We start from the raw sequence: 14628 nt of genomic DNA on the forward strand, positions 1-14628 counted from the left end.
ATTACCATCAACATAATTATTGAAAACTTTGTTGGCATTTGAGCTTGTAGTGGAATCTGGTGAAAAATTTGATGGACCTGCTGAAAATGGTGAATAATTTGGTGTTGAGAGAGAAGAATTATATGGTGACCTTTCAGGTACTTGTTGATTATTTGACAAGTGTTCTGGATTATATTTGTTCAACCCCTTCAAAATCTAATAACAACTTTCATAAGCGAACTGTTTACCATGTTTTCGTTGCCAATCTGTATGAACCTCTCTTTCAAAGCCAACATCAGTCTGACCACTATCCTTGCCTTTTCTCTTGGCTTGCATTATTAATGCAACATAAGCGGCCACTTCCCGGTTGATTATAATGAAATGTTCTAACAATCCTTTTGCATCACGACCATTGATGTTCATCGTTTGTTGATAGACACATTTTTGTGTCTAAATTGTCCTTATTTATCTGTACTGTTGGTACTCGATTTTGTACTTATTATGGTGTTTTTTGTGTTTATAGGTATTTTTGGTAAATAAATATTTTTGGAAAAAATCGGCTCGAAAAATTACGTGGAGCACCCCCGGAGGACATTCGATATTCGGACTCCCATAGTTTGGATAAGGGGCACCCTCAGGACACCCCTCAAGGCACCTACTATTCGAACCCCGCCTCTAGATAGAGGACAACCCCTTCTTCTTCACGGTTACACAGATTTTGGCGGGAAATATGGTTTTGAAAATGCAGTTAACTCGTTATTCCCTGTTTCGATTTTTGACGAGTTCTGTTGAGAATTTTTAGGAGGAATGAGTTGGAATACTCCTGTTTAGTCAAAACAGGATTTGTATGAGGCTTAGAAACGTGAAAAAAATGGGTTGTGTACGTGGACTTTGCAAAACAGGGGAGGGATATTTACTCGAGGATATCACGGGAATTTTGGTTATGTTTGGGAAGAGTTCTTGTGGCCTGAGCGTGTTTGATACATGCTGGGATGTGTGGAAGAGTGTTTGGATGGAGGTTGACTACAACAGACGCATGAAGAAGACAAGAATGGGAAGAAAACTTCTTGGGAATATTTTCATTGACTGCCGAGTAATGGGAAGATTTCTTGGATTAATGAGGAGTTATTCTTGGTCCAAAGATGTATAAATAGATTGCTGGGGTCGAGCAGAAGGGGGATGAAGAGTTTGGAGAAGGACAATGCGTAAATCAGAGCTGCAGAGAAATATTTTCTGCTGCTGCATAAGCTGAAGAACACGAAGAACATAGACCCACAGAGGCAGTCGTTTTGTTACAGTAACAACGACAGTTAGGGTCTATCGTTCCCTGTAACAGTTGGGTTTGTAACACTTATAACTGTTACAAAGCCGGTTTTAATTGATTTCTCTCCCATTTCATCATTTGTACACCACCTTTGAGCAATAAAAATGAATTTTGAGCGTGTTTTCCTAATGATGAGCTAAACCCAATCCTTGGGGTGGCGGAGGAAGCCATTCTTTCAAGAATTATGTGGTAATATTTATTTTATAAATTTATGCAATATTTTTATATGATTAATTGCATTGATAAAAAATAAATTAAATGATTCTTATTAATCAAATGTATTTTCTCTTGATGATGCATGCTTAGTTTTAGACTCTTGATGCGTTATACTTGCGACTAACATTTGATATTTTGGGAATCTGATTTTGGCAATACTTTAGAATCGAATCAATTGTTTAAATTGCATGATATATATTAATTTAGAACCACATAAGTATTGATGAATGGTGAAATCCTAGCTCCAGACTCTCCATAATTTTCACAACATATCAACATTTATTTGATTTATATTCTTTGCTTTAAAATTAAGTCTAAAATCTATTGCTTTCACAAGTCTCAATGAACCTACTACTACAACTCAATTGAAAATCACATCAATTTTTGGCACCGCCGAACAGAGACTTGTCTTTAGGCTAGAGTTTTTAGATTTTTTCTTTAGGTTTTTATTTGTTTTTCATTTTTATTTTATTTGTTCTTCTTTACGTTTTTGGGTTTTTGTCTTTTCCTTACAGATTTTGGAGTTTGGAACGAAAGAAAAATTTGCTGAAGCTTTTGGTGAATACTTAAAGATTTGAAGTAAAAGCAAAGCGAAAGGAGCGAAAGAAAAGAAGAATAAAAATTAATTAAAAAAAAGAGAGAGAGAGACTTTTTTTTTTTAGACTTTTTTTTAGATTATTTTTTCTTTTGCACTATATTTTTGAACTGTGGACTTTGGGACTTTATTTTTTTAACCCTATGGAAAGGTAGTTTAAATATAAATTGTTTGCAGAGAAGGACGGCGATTACGATATCGCCTCGGCCCCTCGGGTTCGTACATGACATAGGAGTTGTGTCCCGAGTCGACTTCAACGGTTCATCCCCCGTCTGGAACGGGAGGTAAGTTTATCTAAACACTTGCAAATCCCCTGTCAGCGGGTTTACTGTATTCCTTCGTTTGCATATATGCTGAGGAATTGAAAGCGGTTGCTTTAATTTCCTAGTAAAGGGCAAGGACTGGCCATACTAGATAAGGGTTCGGATTTCATCACCGTTCTCTTCTTGCCCGCCTTAGGAAAAAGAAACCAAACGCGAACCTAAGCCTAAAATTTTGACTAGAACGAGACCTATAGGGTAACGAGCTTAATAGGAAAGTCGTTCGAAAAATATTGGTTACTGTTTTGAGCATACTTTGAAGTTCATGATGGTTTCTGTGAGTTGAATACGCCGCCTTGTAACGCCGGTGAGGTGATAGACACATTTCTGTGTCTAATTTGTCCTCAATGTCCGTATTGTTGGAACTCTATTTTTGTACTAATATTGTGTTTTTATGTATTTTTAGGAAATAAACATTTTTGGTAAATTCGGCTCGAAAAGTTGATTTTGGCACCCGGAGGACAAGTGTTATTCGGACTCTCGCTTTTGGATAAGGGGTAACCTAATTACTAAGGGGCACCCCCAGGTCACCCCCAAGGCGTCTGTTATTCGCACCCCAGTTCAGGATAGGGGGCATATCATCTTCAACATTCAAATTCGTGTTTTGGCGGGAAAACCATTTTCACTCCTGACAGATTTTCAATCAGCAAAATGAAGGTGTTTTAGGGAGATTCAATCGCTCAAACTTGGTAGGAAGATGTGATATGGCATGAGGAACACATTATGCGCAGTGGGTTCGATCAGAAGTGGCTGAAAAACGCATGATGGTCCTTGAGCCCAAAACAGAGCACGTGCACTGTAACACGAGCAAAAATGGAGTTCTTGTGTGCATGGAAGAGTCCTACTAGCGTTGGAAGAGTGTTGAGGCGTGGAGAAGACATTTGGGAGCGTGCAAGATCAGAGTTAACGCGTGCATGGGATTAAAATGGAAATTTTCGTTATTATTGGCAGCCGAGAATATTTGGATTAAATGGAGAATATATGCAATCAATGGTCGGATTTTTGGCTCCAATTCACTATAAATACAAGTCAAAACAGTTTGGGAATGGTGTCGAGAGTTTTGGGAGCTAGGGAGAGCTAGAGAAGCAGAAATCAAGAGTTTTCAGAACTCTGCTGCTGCTGATGATGATGAAGAACATGAAGAACACGAAGAACGGACCTTCCAGAGCAGTCGTTCTTCAACTATAACAGCGACAGCGGAACGTGGGTCGTAGTTTTCCAACGACTACAACACTTAAGAGATATCGTTCTTTGTAACGGGTTATGCAACGATTATAAACGTTGCAAACACCTGATTTTCACCATTTTCTCTCCGTTTCATCATTGTGAACCATTTTTGAGCCATAATAAATTATTTTGAGAACATTTTTACTATGATGAGTTAATTCCCTCGTAACCAAGGAAATGGAGGAAGCTATTCACGCAACATAAAAGGTTAACTATTTCATTTAATTATATAATTTACCTAATCGTTGCTTTTGCAGAGTTTTAAATTGTTTGAATGATTATCTTAATTATTTGTTATTCAGTTTGATAGGTTATGCTTGATTTAATCTCTTGATAGTCTATGCTTAAGGTTTACAAATAATGTTTGAGAATCTGTATGATTGATAGTGAATTAAAGATAAAAGAGGACTTAAGAATTGAATAGAGTTTTGAAATATTTATCATTCAATTTTGCATAATAGTGGAATCTAGTGTCTTGGTTACCTCTTGCACCCATTGTTAATAATTTTGTATATAATTTTATTAAATCTTTAAATTTAATCTTCACAAGTCCGAGAGTTTGAACCTCATTACTACAACCCATCAAAAATATTAATCATTTTGGCGCCGCTGCCGGGGATTTGTGCTTAGGTAGAATTTTTAGGTTTTTATTATTTGTTCCTTTTTACGTTTCTTTTTGTGTCTTTGATTTACAGGTTCGAAGTGGAATACTAAGGACTTGGGAACAAAAAGCTTAAAGCTAAAAGCTAAAAGCTAAAAGAGAAGAAAAAAAAAGACATAATTTTTTTTTAGGATTTGTAAATAGGCTTTATTTTTCATAATTTTTGTAATTTTTGGACTTTTTATTTGGAATTTATTCTGGACAATTGGACTTTATTCCTTTTTTAACCCTAAGGAAGGGTATTATTATTAAAAAAAAATTATATAAACTGTGTGCAGGGAAGGACGACGATTACTATATCGTCTCGGCCCCTCGGGTTCGTAAATGACATAGGAGTCGTGGCCCGAGTCGACTTCAACGGTTCATCCCCCGTCTGATACGGGAGGTAAGTCCATCGAAACACTCGCGAATCTCCTGTCAGCGGGTTTACTGTATTCCTTAAGGTGATTCTTTAATTGAGGACGAATTTGGACTGTTTTTAAATTCCTAGTAAAGGGCAAGGCCTGGCCAATACAAGATAAGGGTTCGGATTTCATCACCGCTCCCTTCTTGCCCGCCTTAGGAAAACGAAACCTAACGCGAACCCAAGCTTTAAATTTGGAATAGAACGAGACCGATAGGGTAACGAGCTTAATAGGAAACTCGTTCGAAAAATATTGGTTGCTCTTTAAGCACACTTCAAAGTTCATGATGGTTTCTGTGAGTTGAATGCGTGACTGCGCCGCCTTCTAATGCGGTGAGGCCTTGGGTATCAAAGCTCTACTAAGCTTCCCTCGCCTCAATTCAACTTACTTTGACTCGGATTGATTCCATAGGGGTTTGCTTAAATTGTAACGAATTCCCTTTCGAAGGATTAGAAGCTGGTCTAGAAACAATCTAAGTGGAGCCATCATGCTTTTTGTTTGCTAGAAATCAGTAGGTTTGATTTGGTCGAGTCAGCCTTGTTTGTGATTGTGTAGAATTCCCTTGCAATTAAGAATGTCGAACTGGTATGATAGAAGCCAATACAATGAGTATCGACCTGAATTTGAATATGGACATCATCAGTTTTATGACCATGGTGGGAATAGTAGTTGGGAACGCCAACCTTTTAAAGGTTATGGTTCATACCATGGTGAGCCCAATTACAATCCACACGCGAATTGGTCTTACGATCAAGAAAATCAGGAACATTGTAGTACTGGTTACTCGTTTTTGGAAACTAGTCCTGATTATGATGTTTCTGAACCTGTTCCATCTCTAGAAGAGACCCAACAACGGATTGAAAGGACGTATAAACGTTTAGTTGCAATGAATAGTTCAAAAGAAGAGTGTACACGATATTCTGAGATGATAAACGAGAGTGGTGAACGGATAAGTGTTATGCTCAGTGAAATTCAGGCACGTCTAGAGGCAGAAAATGAACAGTTGGCTAATGCTGCTCTAAATAATCTAAATTTCCAAAATAGGGTTTCTAATTCTACCCTTGATATCAATAGTGAATATTTTCCTAATTTAGAGGACGAGGTTAGAATTGGTAACACTACTTGTTTTGATAAGGTTCGATCATTTTCATGTTATTATAGTGATGATTATGATGAGGATAGTATTGATGAAGAACATGAAATATGTAGGCATAGTGATCAGGAATTTGTTACTCCGATTGAGCTTTATAATGATAGTGTTGTTTCTAATACAAATCCAAATAATTTTAATAGTTATTCACCTATTCAAAAGGATGTGGATTTGACTAGAGATACCACCGTTTTAGACGATGTAGTTCATGATCCTTTAGCCTGCAGTATGTTGGATAATCCATTATTTGATGTGCCTATCAGTGAATCGGAGGAGGTAACTATGATTAAAACCTTAGTTTATGAGCCTTTCTCTGATAATCATTTATATGATTGTGATGATGGTTTAAAGGAAAGAGTTTACCCAGAGAATACTGTTTTAGAATCTAGCGATTTAGAAACACTAGTCTTAGAAGATGATAAACTCGTAGAAATGAGTGAGGATGAACCCAACTTAGAAGAATCTATTGACCATTTCCAGGAATCTGATGACCTAAAAATTAGGGAAGTTGTGACTAGTCTTTCTAGAGACACAGAAAACTCTAAGTTTGGGGGTGATTATCATTCTCCGTGTGCTTTAACTCTTAGAAAGTACCCTCCTGTAGGACTTTACATTTGTGCCTCAACCATCTTACAAGATTATCTTCATACACGTTTTCCCGAACCTAATGATGTCCAGAAAGAAGCTCAGTTGTTAGAAATCCATCCTCTGGTTGATGTGGTTAACCCAGGCTATGATACGAAGATTGACTTTGTTTTCCCACCAAAAACTTTTCAACCAATTGTGGGAACTTTTGATTTTAAGATGTGTCGGTTATTAAGTTTTGAGACTAAACCTAATCACTTTAGGATATTAGGGTCGACACATTTTCTTAAGGAAGACCACCTCTTTCACTGTGGTCAACTATGTAAGTCATATCTGATTGACTTAGAGGATCCGCAATTATTTAGGTTATTACTTCGTGATTCTAAGTTCGTATTTGAGTTTTTACAGACTCTAAGACCTAGTGATTCGGATCCCATCTATGAAGAAACGCAGCCAATGAAAATATTCTATTTAGACCCTTTCATAGAACCTGAACCGCAATTAGCGATAGTTTTCAGGAAACTAGGTAAGGGCATGCTTTTCTTGTCCATTTTCTTGGTTCACTGCAGTTTCCTATGGTCAGCTCTATTTGGTTTTGAAGACCCACAGTTATTTCGACTGTTACTTTATGGTTCGAGTTGACCAATCCTTTTCTAAGTCTGGCTGAAGACTTTAAACTTAGCAGTTCTTGGGAGGTAACCCAATCTCATGCAACACGGTAATATCCTTCCTTAACTCTTTTGCTTCAAATAGTAACCGTTTCTCCTTGTTCATGCTTTTAATTTCATCTTTAGAACATTGAGGACAATGTTAGATTTAAGTTTGGGGGTATGGGAGAAACTTTTTAGTTGCAATTAGTAAACTCCAGAGCCTAGAAATTTATGCCTATTAAGGTTTGCACTAACCAATCTAAGTGTATGGGAACATCTTGGTTATAGGAGTTGAGGAACAAATCTGATTAGATGGAAACATCGAAAGAGTCTATTCATAAAAGCACAGAGCTCAGGTGTTAGAAATAACATGATAGTTGCACCATATCTCGTTGAGTCCTTTTCATTTCTTTTTTATTTATTTTTCATTTTTCATTTTAAACTATGTTTCTCTAAGTGATTAGGTGGGGCACACGATTCAAGTTGTTACCACTGCTAGGGTGAATTAGAGTGACTGAGTTACTAAAAAAAAAAAAAAAGACCGGACCAGTTAGACCAATCGGAATAAGTATTAACACTTGGATAGCAATATGCGTGTGTTCTCCCTGTTTCCGTCGCCCAAGAAAGCGTGGAATGCAGGACCCGTGGGAACTATCGTGTAATCTGCTGACAAGAAGCATGCGCTTGGATCAAAAAGATTTATTCATGCCGTTAAGTTAAAAAAAAAATGGTTATTGTTCTGTATAGTCAACTGCTGGTTCCCTTGTATTTGCCAGTTTGTTGATCTAGATTTAAGTTATCGACCACTGGTTCCCTTATATATGCCAGTTGTGTTGATATTAGTCAGACCGGTATCGCAGTCCATTAGGATAGGTTCATTCTGGCAGTGGCCTTCAGACATATATGTGAAACATCGATCATTTGGTTAACATCAAAACCATCTACATTTTTCTATTTCCATCTCCTTTTTTCTATCCATATGATTAGTTTGACTCCGAATATGATGTCCATAGTGCAACTATCTGAGTAGAGCTCTGTCACTTTATATGAATTTTAGTATGCTTGAGTGTAAACTCGTGTACAACAATTGGAATTTCGCATCAGGGTACTTCCTCCTGTAGTCAGTGATTGTAAGCCAACCAAGGAGATTCTTTAGTGCCTTACAAGGTTCGTTGTAGATAGCTAGGGTCTGGAGTAAAGGTTTTGTGGGTACACCTCTGGTAAACCCTCCGGAGACAACACTCCGCAACTAGGGCCACCTAGTGGTTTAACGGCTTACTGCACGTGCTAAGTGTAGTCATTTTATTTTAGATTAGATTTGCTCGGGGACTAGCAAATAATAAGTTTGGGGGTATTTGATAGACATATTTTTGTGTCTAATTTGTCCTCAATGTCCGTATTGTTGGAACTCTATTTTTGTACTAATATTGTGTTTTTATCTATTTTTAGGAAATAAACATTTTTGGAAAATTCGGATCGAAAAGTTGATTTTGGCAACCGGAGGACAAGTGTTATTCGGACTCTCGCTTTTGGATAAGGGGTAACCTAATTACTAAGGGGCACCCCCAAGGCATCTGCTATTCGCACCCCAGTTCAGGATAGGGGGCATATCATCTTCAACATTCAAATTCGTGTTTTGGCGGGAAAACCATTTTCACTCCTGACAGATTTTCAATCAGCAAAATGAAGGTGTTTTAGGGAGATTCAATCGCTCAAACTTGGTAGGAAGATGTGATATGGCATGAGGAACACATTATGGGCAGTGGGTTCGATCAGAAGTGGCTGGAAAACACGTGATGATCATTGAGCCCAAAACAGAGCACGTGCACTGTAACACGAGCAAAAATGGAGTTCTTGTGTGCATGGAAGAGTCCTACTAGCGTTGGAAGAGTGTTGAGGCGTGGAGAAGACATTTGGGAGCGTGCAAGATCAGAGTTAACGCGTGCATGGGATTAAAAATGGAAATTTTCGTTATTATTGGCAGCCGAGAATATTTGGATTAAATGGAGAATATATGCAATCAATGGTCGGATTTTTGGCTCCAATTCACTATAAATACAAGTCAAAACAGTTTGGGAATGGTGTCGAGAGTTTTGGGAGCTAGGGAGAGCTAGAGAAGCAGAAATCAAGAGTTTTCAGAACTCTGCTGCTGCTGCTGATGATGAAGAACACGAAGAACGGACCTGCCAGAGCAGTCGTTCTTCAACTATAACAGGGACAACGGAACGTGGGTCGTAGTTTTCCAACGACTACAACACTTAAGAGATATCGTTCTTTGTAACGGGTTATGCAACGATTATAAATGTCGCAAACACCTGATTTTCACCATTTTCTCTCCGTTTCATCATTGTGAACCATTTTTGAGCCATAATAAATTATTTTGAGAGCATTTTTACTATGATGAGTTAATTACCTCGTAACCAAGGCAATGGAGGAAGCTATTCACGCAACATAAAAGGGTAACTATTTCATTTAATTATATAATTTACCTAATCGTTGCTTTTGCAGAGTTTTAAATTGTTTGAATGATTATCTTAATTATTTGTTATTCAGTTTGATAGGTTATGCTTGATTTAATCTCTTGATAATCTATGCTTAAGGTTTACAAATAATGTTTGAGAATCTGTATGATTGATAGTGAATTAAAGATAAAAGAGGACTTAAGAATTGAATAGAGTTTTGAAATATTTATCATTCAATTTTGCATAATAGTGGAATCTAGTTTCTTGGTTACCTCTCGCACCCATTGTTAATAATTTTGTATATAATTTTATTAAATCTTTAAATTTAATCTTCACAAGTCCGAGAGTTTGAACCTCATTACTACAACCCATTAAAAATATTAATCATGAGGCCTTGGGTATCAAAGCTCCACGCATCTTCCCTCTTCTCTATTCAACTTATTTTAACTCGAATTGATTCAGAGAGGTTTGCTCAGATTGTAACGAGTTCCTTTTCGAAAGAATAGATGCTGGTCTAGAAACAATCTAAGTGGAGCCATCATGCTTTTTGTTTGCTAGAAATCTTTAGGTTTGCTTTGGTGGAGTCAGCCTGCTTTGTGTTAGCTTAGAATCTCCCTTCCTTTAGGATTATTTTATTTGTTTTTCTAGTTTATGTCCGAGGTCATTAGAAAACGGGCTTGGAAAAGAGATAATCTAGTTCCATTGATTAGTGAAAAACCTAGTAGTTCTTCTTGTGGAAGCGGGGAGCTCGAAGACTATTCTTTTGAGAGCCATGTTTTTGGAAACTTCAGTTTTGAGAATCTGTCTTTTCGTGAGGAAAATACCCCTAGTACTTCAGTTGTGCCAGCGATCGCAACTTTGAAAGATTACATGTTCCCAACTAAGTCCACCCGAGCCTCGTGCATTAAATTGCTAGCCACTACGGCTAATTTCGAGATAAAACCTAGTATTCTTCAAATGATCCCTACATTCTTGGGGAAAGATGATGAGAACTTTTATTTTCATATTAGGGACTTTGAGAAAATTTGTGGGACAATTAGAATAAAAGACCTTACTGATGAAGTCTTGAAACTTAAGATGTTTCCCTTTTCCTTGAGAGATAAAGCCAAGACCTGGATGAACAACCTACCATCTGAATCCATTGAAACATGGCAGGAACTTATTGCTGCTTTCTATATGAAATTCTACCCTAAGCATAAAACTGCGTCTGTTAGACAGAAAATTAGTGCTAGTGTGAAACTAGAGGGAGAGTCTCTTTATAGATTTTTAGAGAGATTCAATGATCTCCTATCCCAGTGTCCTCACCATGGATTTGATAAGATGAAACTCGTAGAGATTATTTATGATGGTCTAGACTATTCAACCAAAGCCATGGTTGAGTCTATGTGCGCTTGTGAGTTCACTAGTAAAATTATTGATGATGCTTTTACCTTCTTAGGAGTTGTCGCTGAAAAATCCCAACAGTAGTCTTGTGTTGAACCCCCCAAAAGACTCTTGGTCAATAGAAGTAGCACCAATGTGGTAGATACAAGCTTCAGGTCAGATGCTAAGTTTGCTGCTTTGTCTAGAAGGTTGGAAGCTTTGGAATTGAATCATCCTAAACATAGGTCTCTTGTTGAACCTGATGATAGGTTTAGAGCCTCTCAAGTGTCTAGTTGTGGAGTTGAACCCAATAACTCGTTTTGGGAAGATCGGGTTAGTGAAGAGCAAGCCCATGCTGTCTAAACCAATGCTAGGTTTGAGAACCGTCAAAAGTTTGACCCATACTCAGACACTTACAACCCTGGTTGGAGAAACCATCCTAATTTTTCTTGGTCTAAGGGTCAGAATCAAGGACAGTCTAGTAATTCTCAGCCTCCCCCAGGTTTTGGTTATGCTAAGAACTCTTCAGGTCAACCCCAGTTTCAGAATGAGAAAAAAATATTCACCTTAGAAGAAACCCTTACTATGTTAGCAAAGAACCATGAGATGTTATCAAAGAACCACTATGGTTTTCAAGAAGAAACCAGGAAGAATTTTAAGAATAATTCCCAGTCTCTTGCTAACTTAGAACTTCAAGTCAGCCAAATAGCTAAGTTTCTTAGTGAAAGAGAAGATGGAAGGTTCCCTAGTCAAACTGATCCTAACCCTAAAGGAGAGAAGTCGTACAATCATGTGAATTCTATTACATCCCTTAGAAGTGGAAAGAAAGTTGACAATAAGGTTGTTATGCCTGATAGTGAACATGTTGTAGTTCACCCTTCTGAGCCAGAAAATGAGGAGACTGATAGTCTCCAAGGAGACCAATGAGGGTCCTTCTGAGCCCGGCTTTGTTCCCAGAGCCCCGCTCCCCCATCTGCTAGTTCCAACTAAGAGGGAGTCCAACTTTAATGATATATTGGAGATTTTTAAACAAGTTACTATCAACCTCCCATTGTTAGATGCGATTAAGCAGATTCCCGCTTATGCCAAGTTTCTTAAGGATATGTGTACGCGAAAGCGAAAACTTAGTGTCCAGAAGAAAGCCTTCCTAGCTAGTCACGTGAGTTCTGTTATTCAGAATACCACTACTTCTAAGTATAAAGACCCAGGGTCCCCTACTATTTCTTTCACAATAGGTAAATACCGTGTCGAGAAAGCTTTGCTTGACTTAGGAGCCAGTGTTACTCCCATACCATGTGTACCTTAAGCTAGGACTTGGTGAGATGAAACCTACCCAGATGACACTTCAGTTACCTGATAGGTCCGTTAAATTTCCTCGTGGTGTGATCGAGGACGTTCTTATTGAGGTCGACAAGTTTATTTATCCAGTGTTTTTTATCCTAGATACCCAACCTATCCCTGACCCAGAGAACCAAATACCAGTGATTTTAGGTCTCCCGTTTTTAACTACATCCAATGCGATCATTAACTGTCGAAATGGTATGAATTTGTCTTTTGGTAATATGACTATTGAGCTGAACATTTTTAATATTAGTAAGCTACCCTCTGAACTAGATGACTCGAGCATAGAAGAGGTGAACATGATAGGAACATTAGTCGAGGAGTCATTACCAAACACTTTGTTAGAAGATCCATTAGAGAAATGCCTAGCCCACTTTGGGATTGATTTTGATGATGACGATGTGATTAATGAGGTGAATGCTTTGTTAGATTCAACCCCTTTGATAGACACTAGTAATGGCTGGAAACCTAAGTTCGAACCTCTACCCGTTTCTAAGTCTACCCTAGTTCCTTCGTTAGAAAAGCCTCCTAAGTTGGACCTTAAACCATTACCAGATTCCCTGAAGTATGTGTTTTTAGGCCCATCTGAAACTTTACCTGTGATTATAGCATCCGACTTGGATAGTGATCAGGAAAGTAGGCTAGTGACCGTCCTTCAGAATAACAAGGAAGCTTTAGGGTGGACCATAGACATTAAGGGTATAAGTCCTACTGATTGTATGCATCATCTATTTAGAGAGTGACACCAAACCTTCTAGGGAGATGCAACGTCGACTGAACCCTAATATGAAAGAAGTAGTTCGAACCGAGGTTCTTAAGCTGTTAGATGCAGGCATTATCTACCCCATTTCAGACAGTAAGTGGGTCAGCCCCGTTCAGGTTGTTCCCAAGAAATCCGGTATTACTGTAGTCCAGAATGATAACAATGAGTTAATCCCAACCCGGGTGACCACGGGTTGGCGTGTCTGTATTGACTATAGGAAATTGAACAAGGTCACTAGGAAGGACCACTTTCCCCTTCCCTTCATCGACCAAATGCTAGAGAGATTAGCTGGACGTAGCCATTATTGCTTTTTAGATGGATACTGCGGTTATAATCAGGTCATAGCCCCAGAAGACCAAGAGAAAACCACTTTTACCTGTCCCTTTGGTACCTTTGCGTATAGACGCATGCCTTTCGGGCTATGTAATGCCCCTGCGACCTTTCAGCGTTGTATGTGAGCATATTTTCTGACATGGTAGAACGGTTCTTAGAGGTCTTTATGGATGATTTTTCAGTGTTTGGTTCGTCTTTCGATGAGTGCTTGCATCATTTGTCATTAGTTTTGACTAGGTGTAAGGAAAAGAATTTAGTGCTTAATTGGGAGAAATGTCACTTCATGGTTCGTTCAGGAATTTTCTAGGGCATATCGTATCTTCGAAGGGTATAGAGGTAGATAGAGCCAAAGTTGACCTTATTAAAACTTTACAGGTCCCAAAAACCGTAAGAGATATTAGGTCATTCTTAGGGCATGCAGGTTTTTATCGTCGATTCATTAAGGATTTTAGCTTGATTTCTAGACCTCTTTGCAATTTGCTTGCAAAAGAGTTAAGTTTGTCTTTGATGATGCTTGTTTAGAGGCTTTTGAGAAGCTTAAGAATTTACTCACTACCGCCCCCATAGTCCAGGCACCCAACTGGAACCTACCCTTTGAGATCATGTGTGATGCTTCAGATTATGCTATTGGTGTTGTGCTAGGTCAGCGAGAAAAAAATTACTTCATGTGATTTACTATGCTAGCAAAACTCTGAATGATGCCCAGTTGAACTATACCACTACGAGAAGGAACTGTTAGCCATTGTGTTTGCCTTAGACAAGTTTAGACCTACTCTTAGGTTCTAAGATCGTAATATATGATCATGCTGCTTTGAAATATCTTTTCTGTCTAAAAGGATACGAAACCTAGATTGATTAGGTGGATCCTTTGTTGCAAGAGTTTTCTTAGACATTAGAGAAAAAAAGGTGCAGAAAATGTAGTAGCAGACCACTTGTCTAGGCTAGTTGTTGATCCCTTATGATTCCCTTTATAGGGATGTTTCCTGATGAACAACTGTTCTTTGTTACCCAACCTTGGTATGCAAATAGTGAATTATCTTGTTACTGGTCGAATGCCCCAACATTGGGGTAAACAAGATCGTTCTAGGTTTTTAGCCAAGGTGAAGCACTTCTTTTGGGATGATCCTTATTTTTTTAAGTATTGTCCAGACCATATTATTAGGAGATGTATACCTGAGAGTGACCAGTCCAGTATTATTTCCTTTTGTCATGATCATGCTTGTGGGGGTCACTTTAATGCTAAGAAGTCTGCTTCT

The sequence above is a fragment of the Papaver somniferum genome, chromosome 11 (genome assembly GCF_003573695.1).
Source record: "Papaver somniferum cultivar HN1 chromosome 11, ASM357369v1, whole genome shotgun sequence".
Taxonomy (NCBI): domain Eukaryota; kingdom Viridiplantae; phylum Streptophyta; class Magnoliopsida; order Ranunculales; family Papaveraceae; genus Papaver; species Papaver somniferum.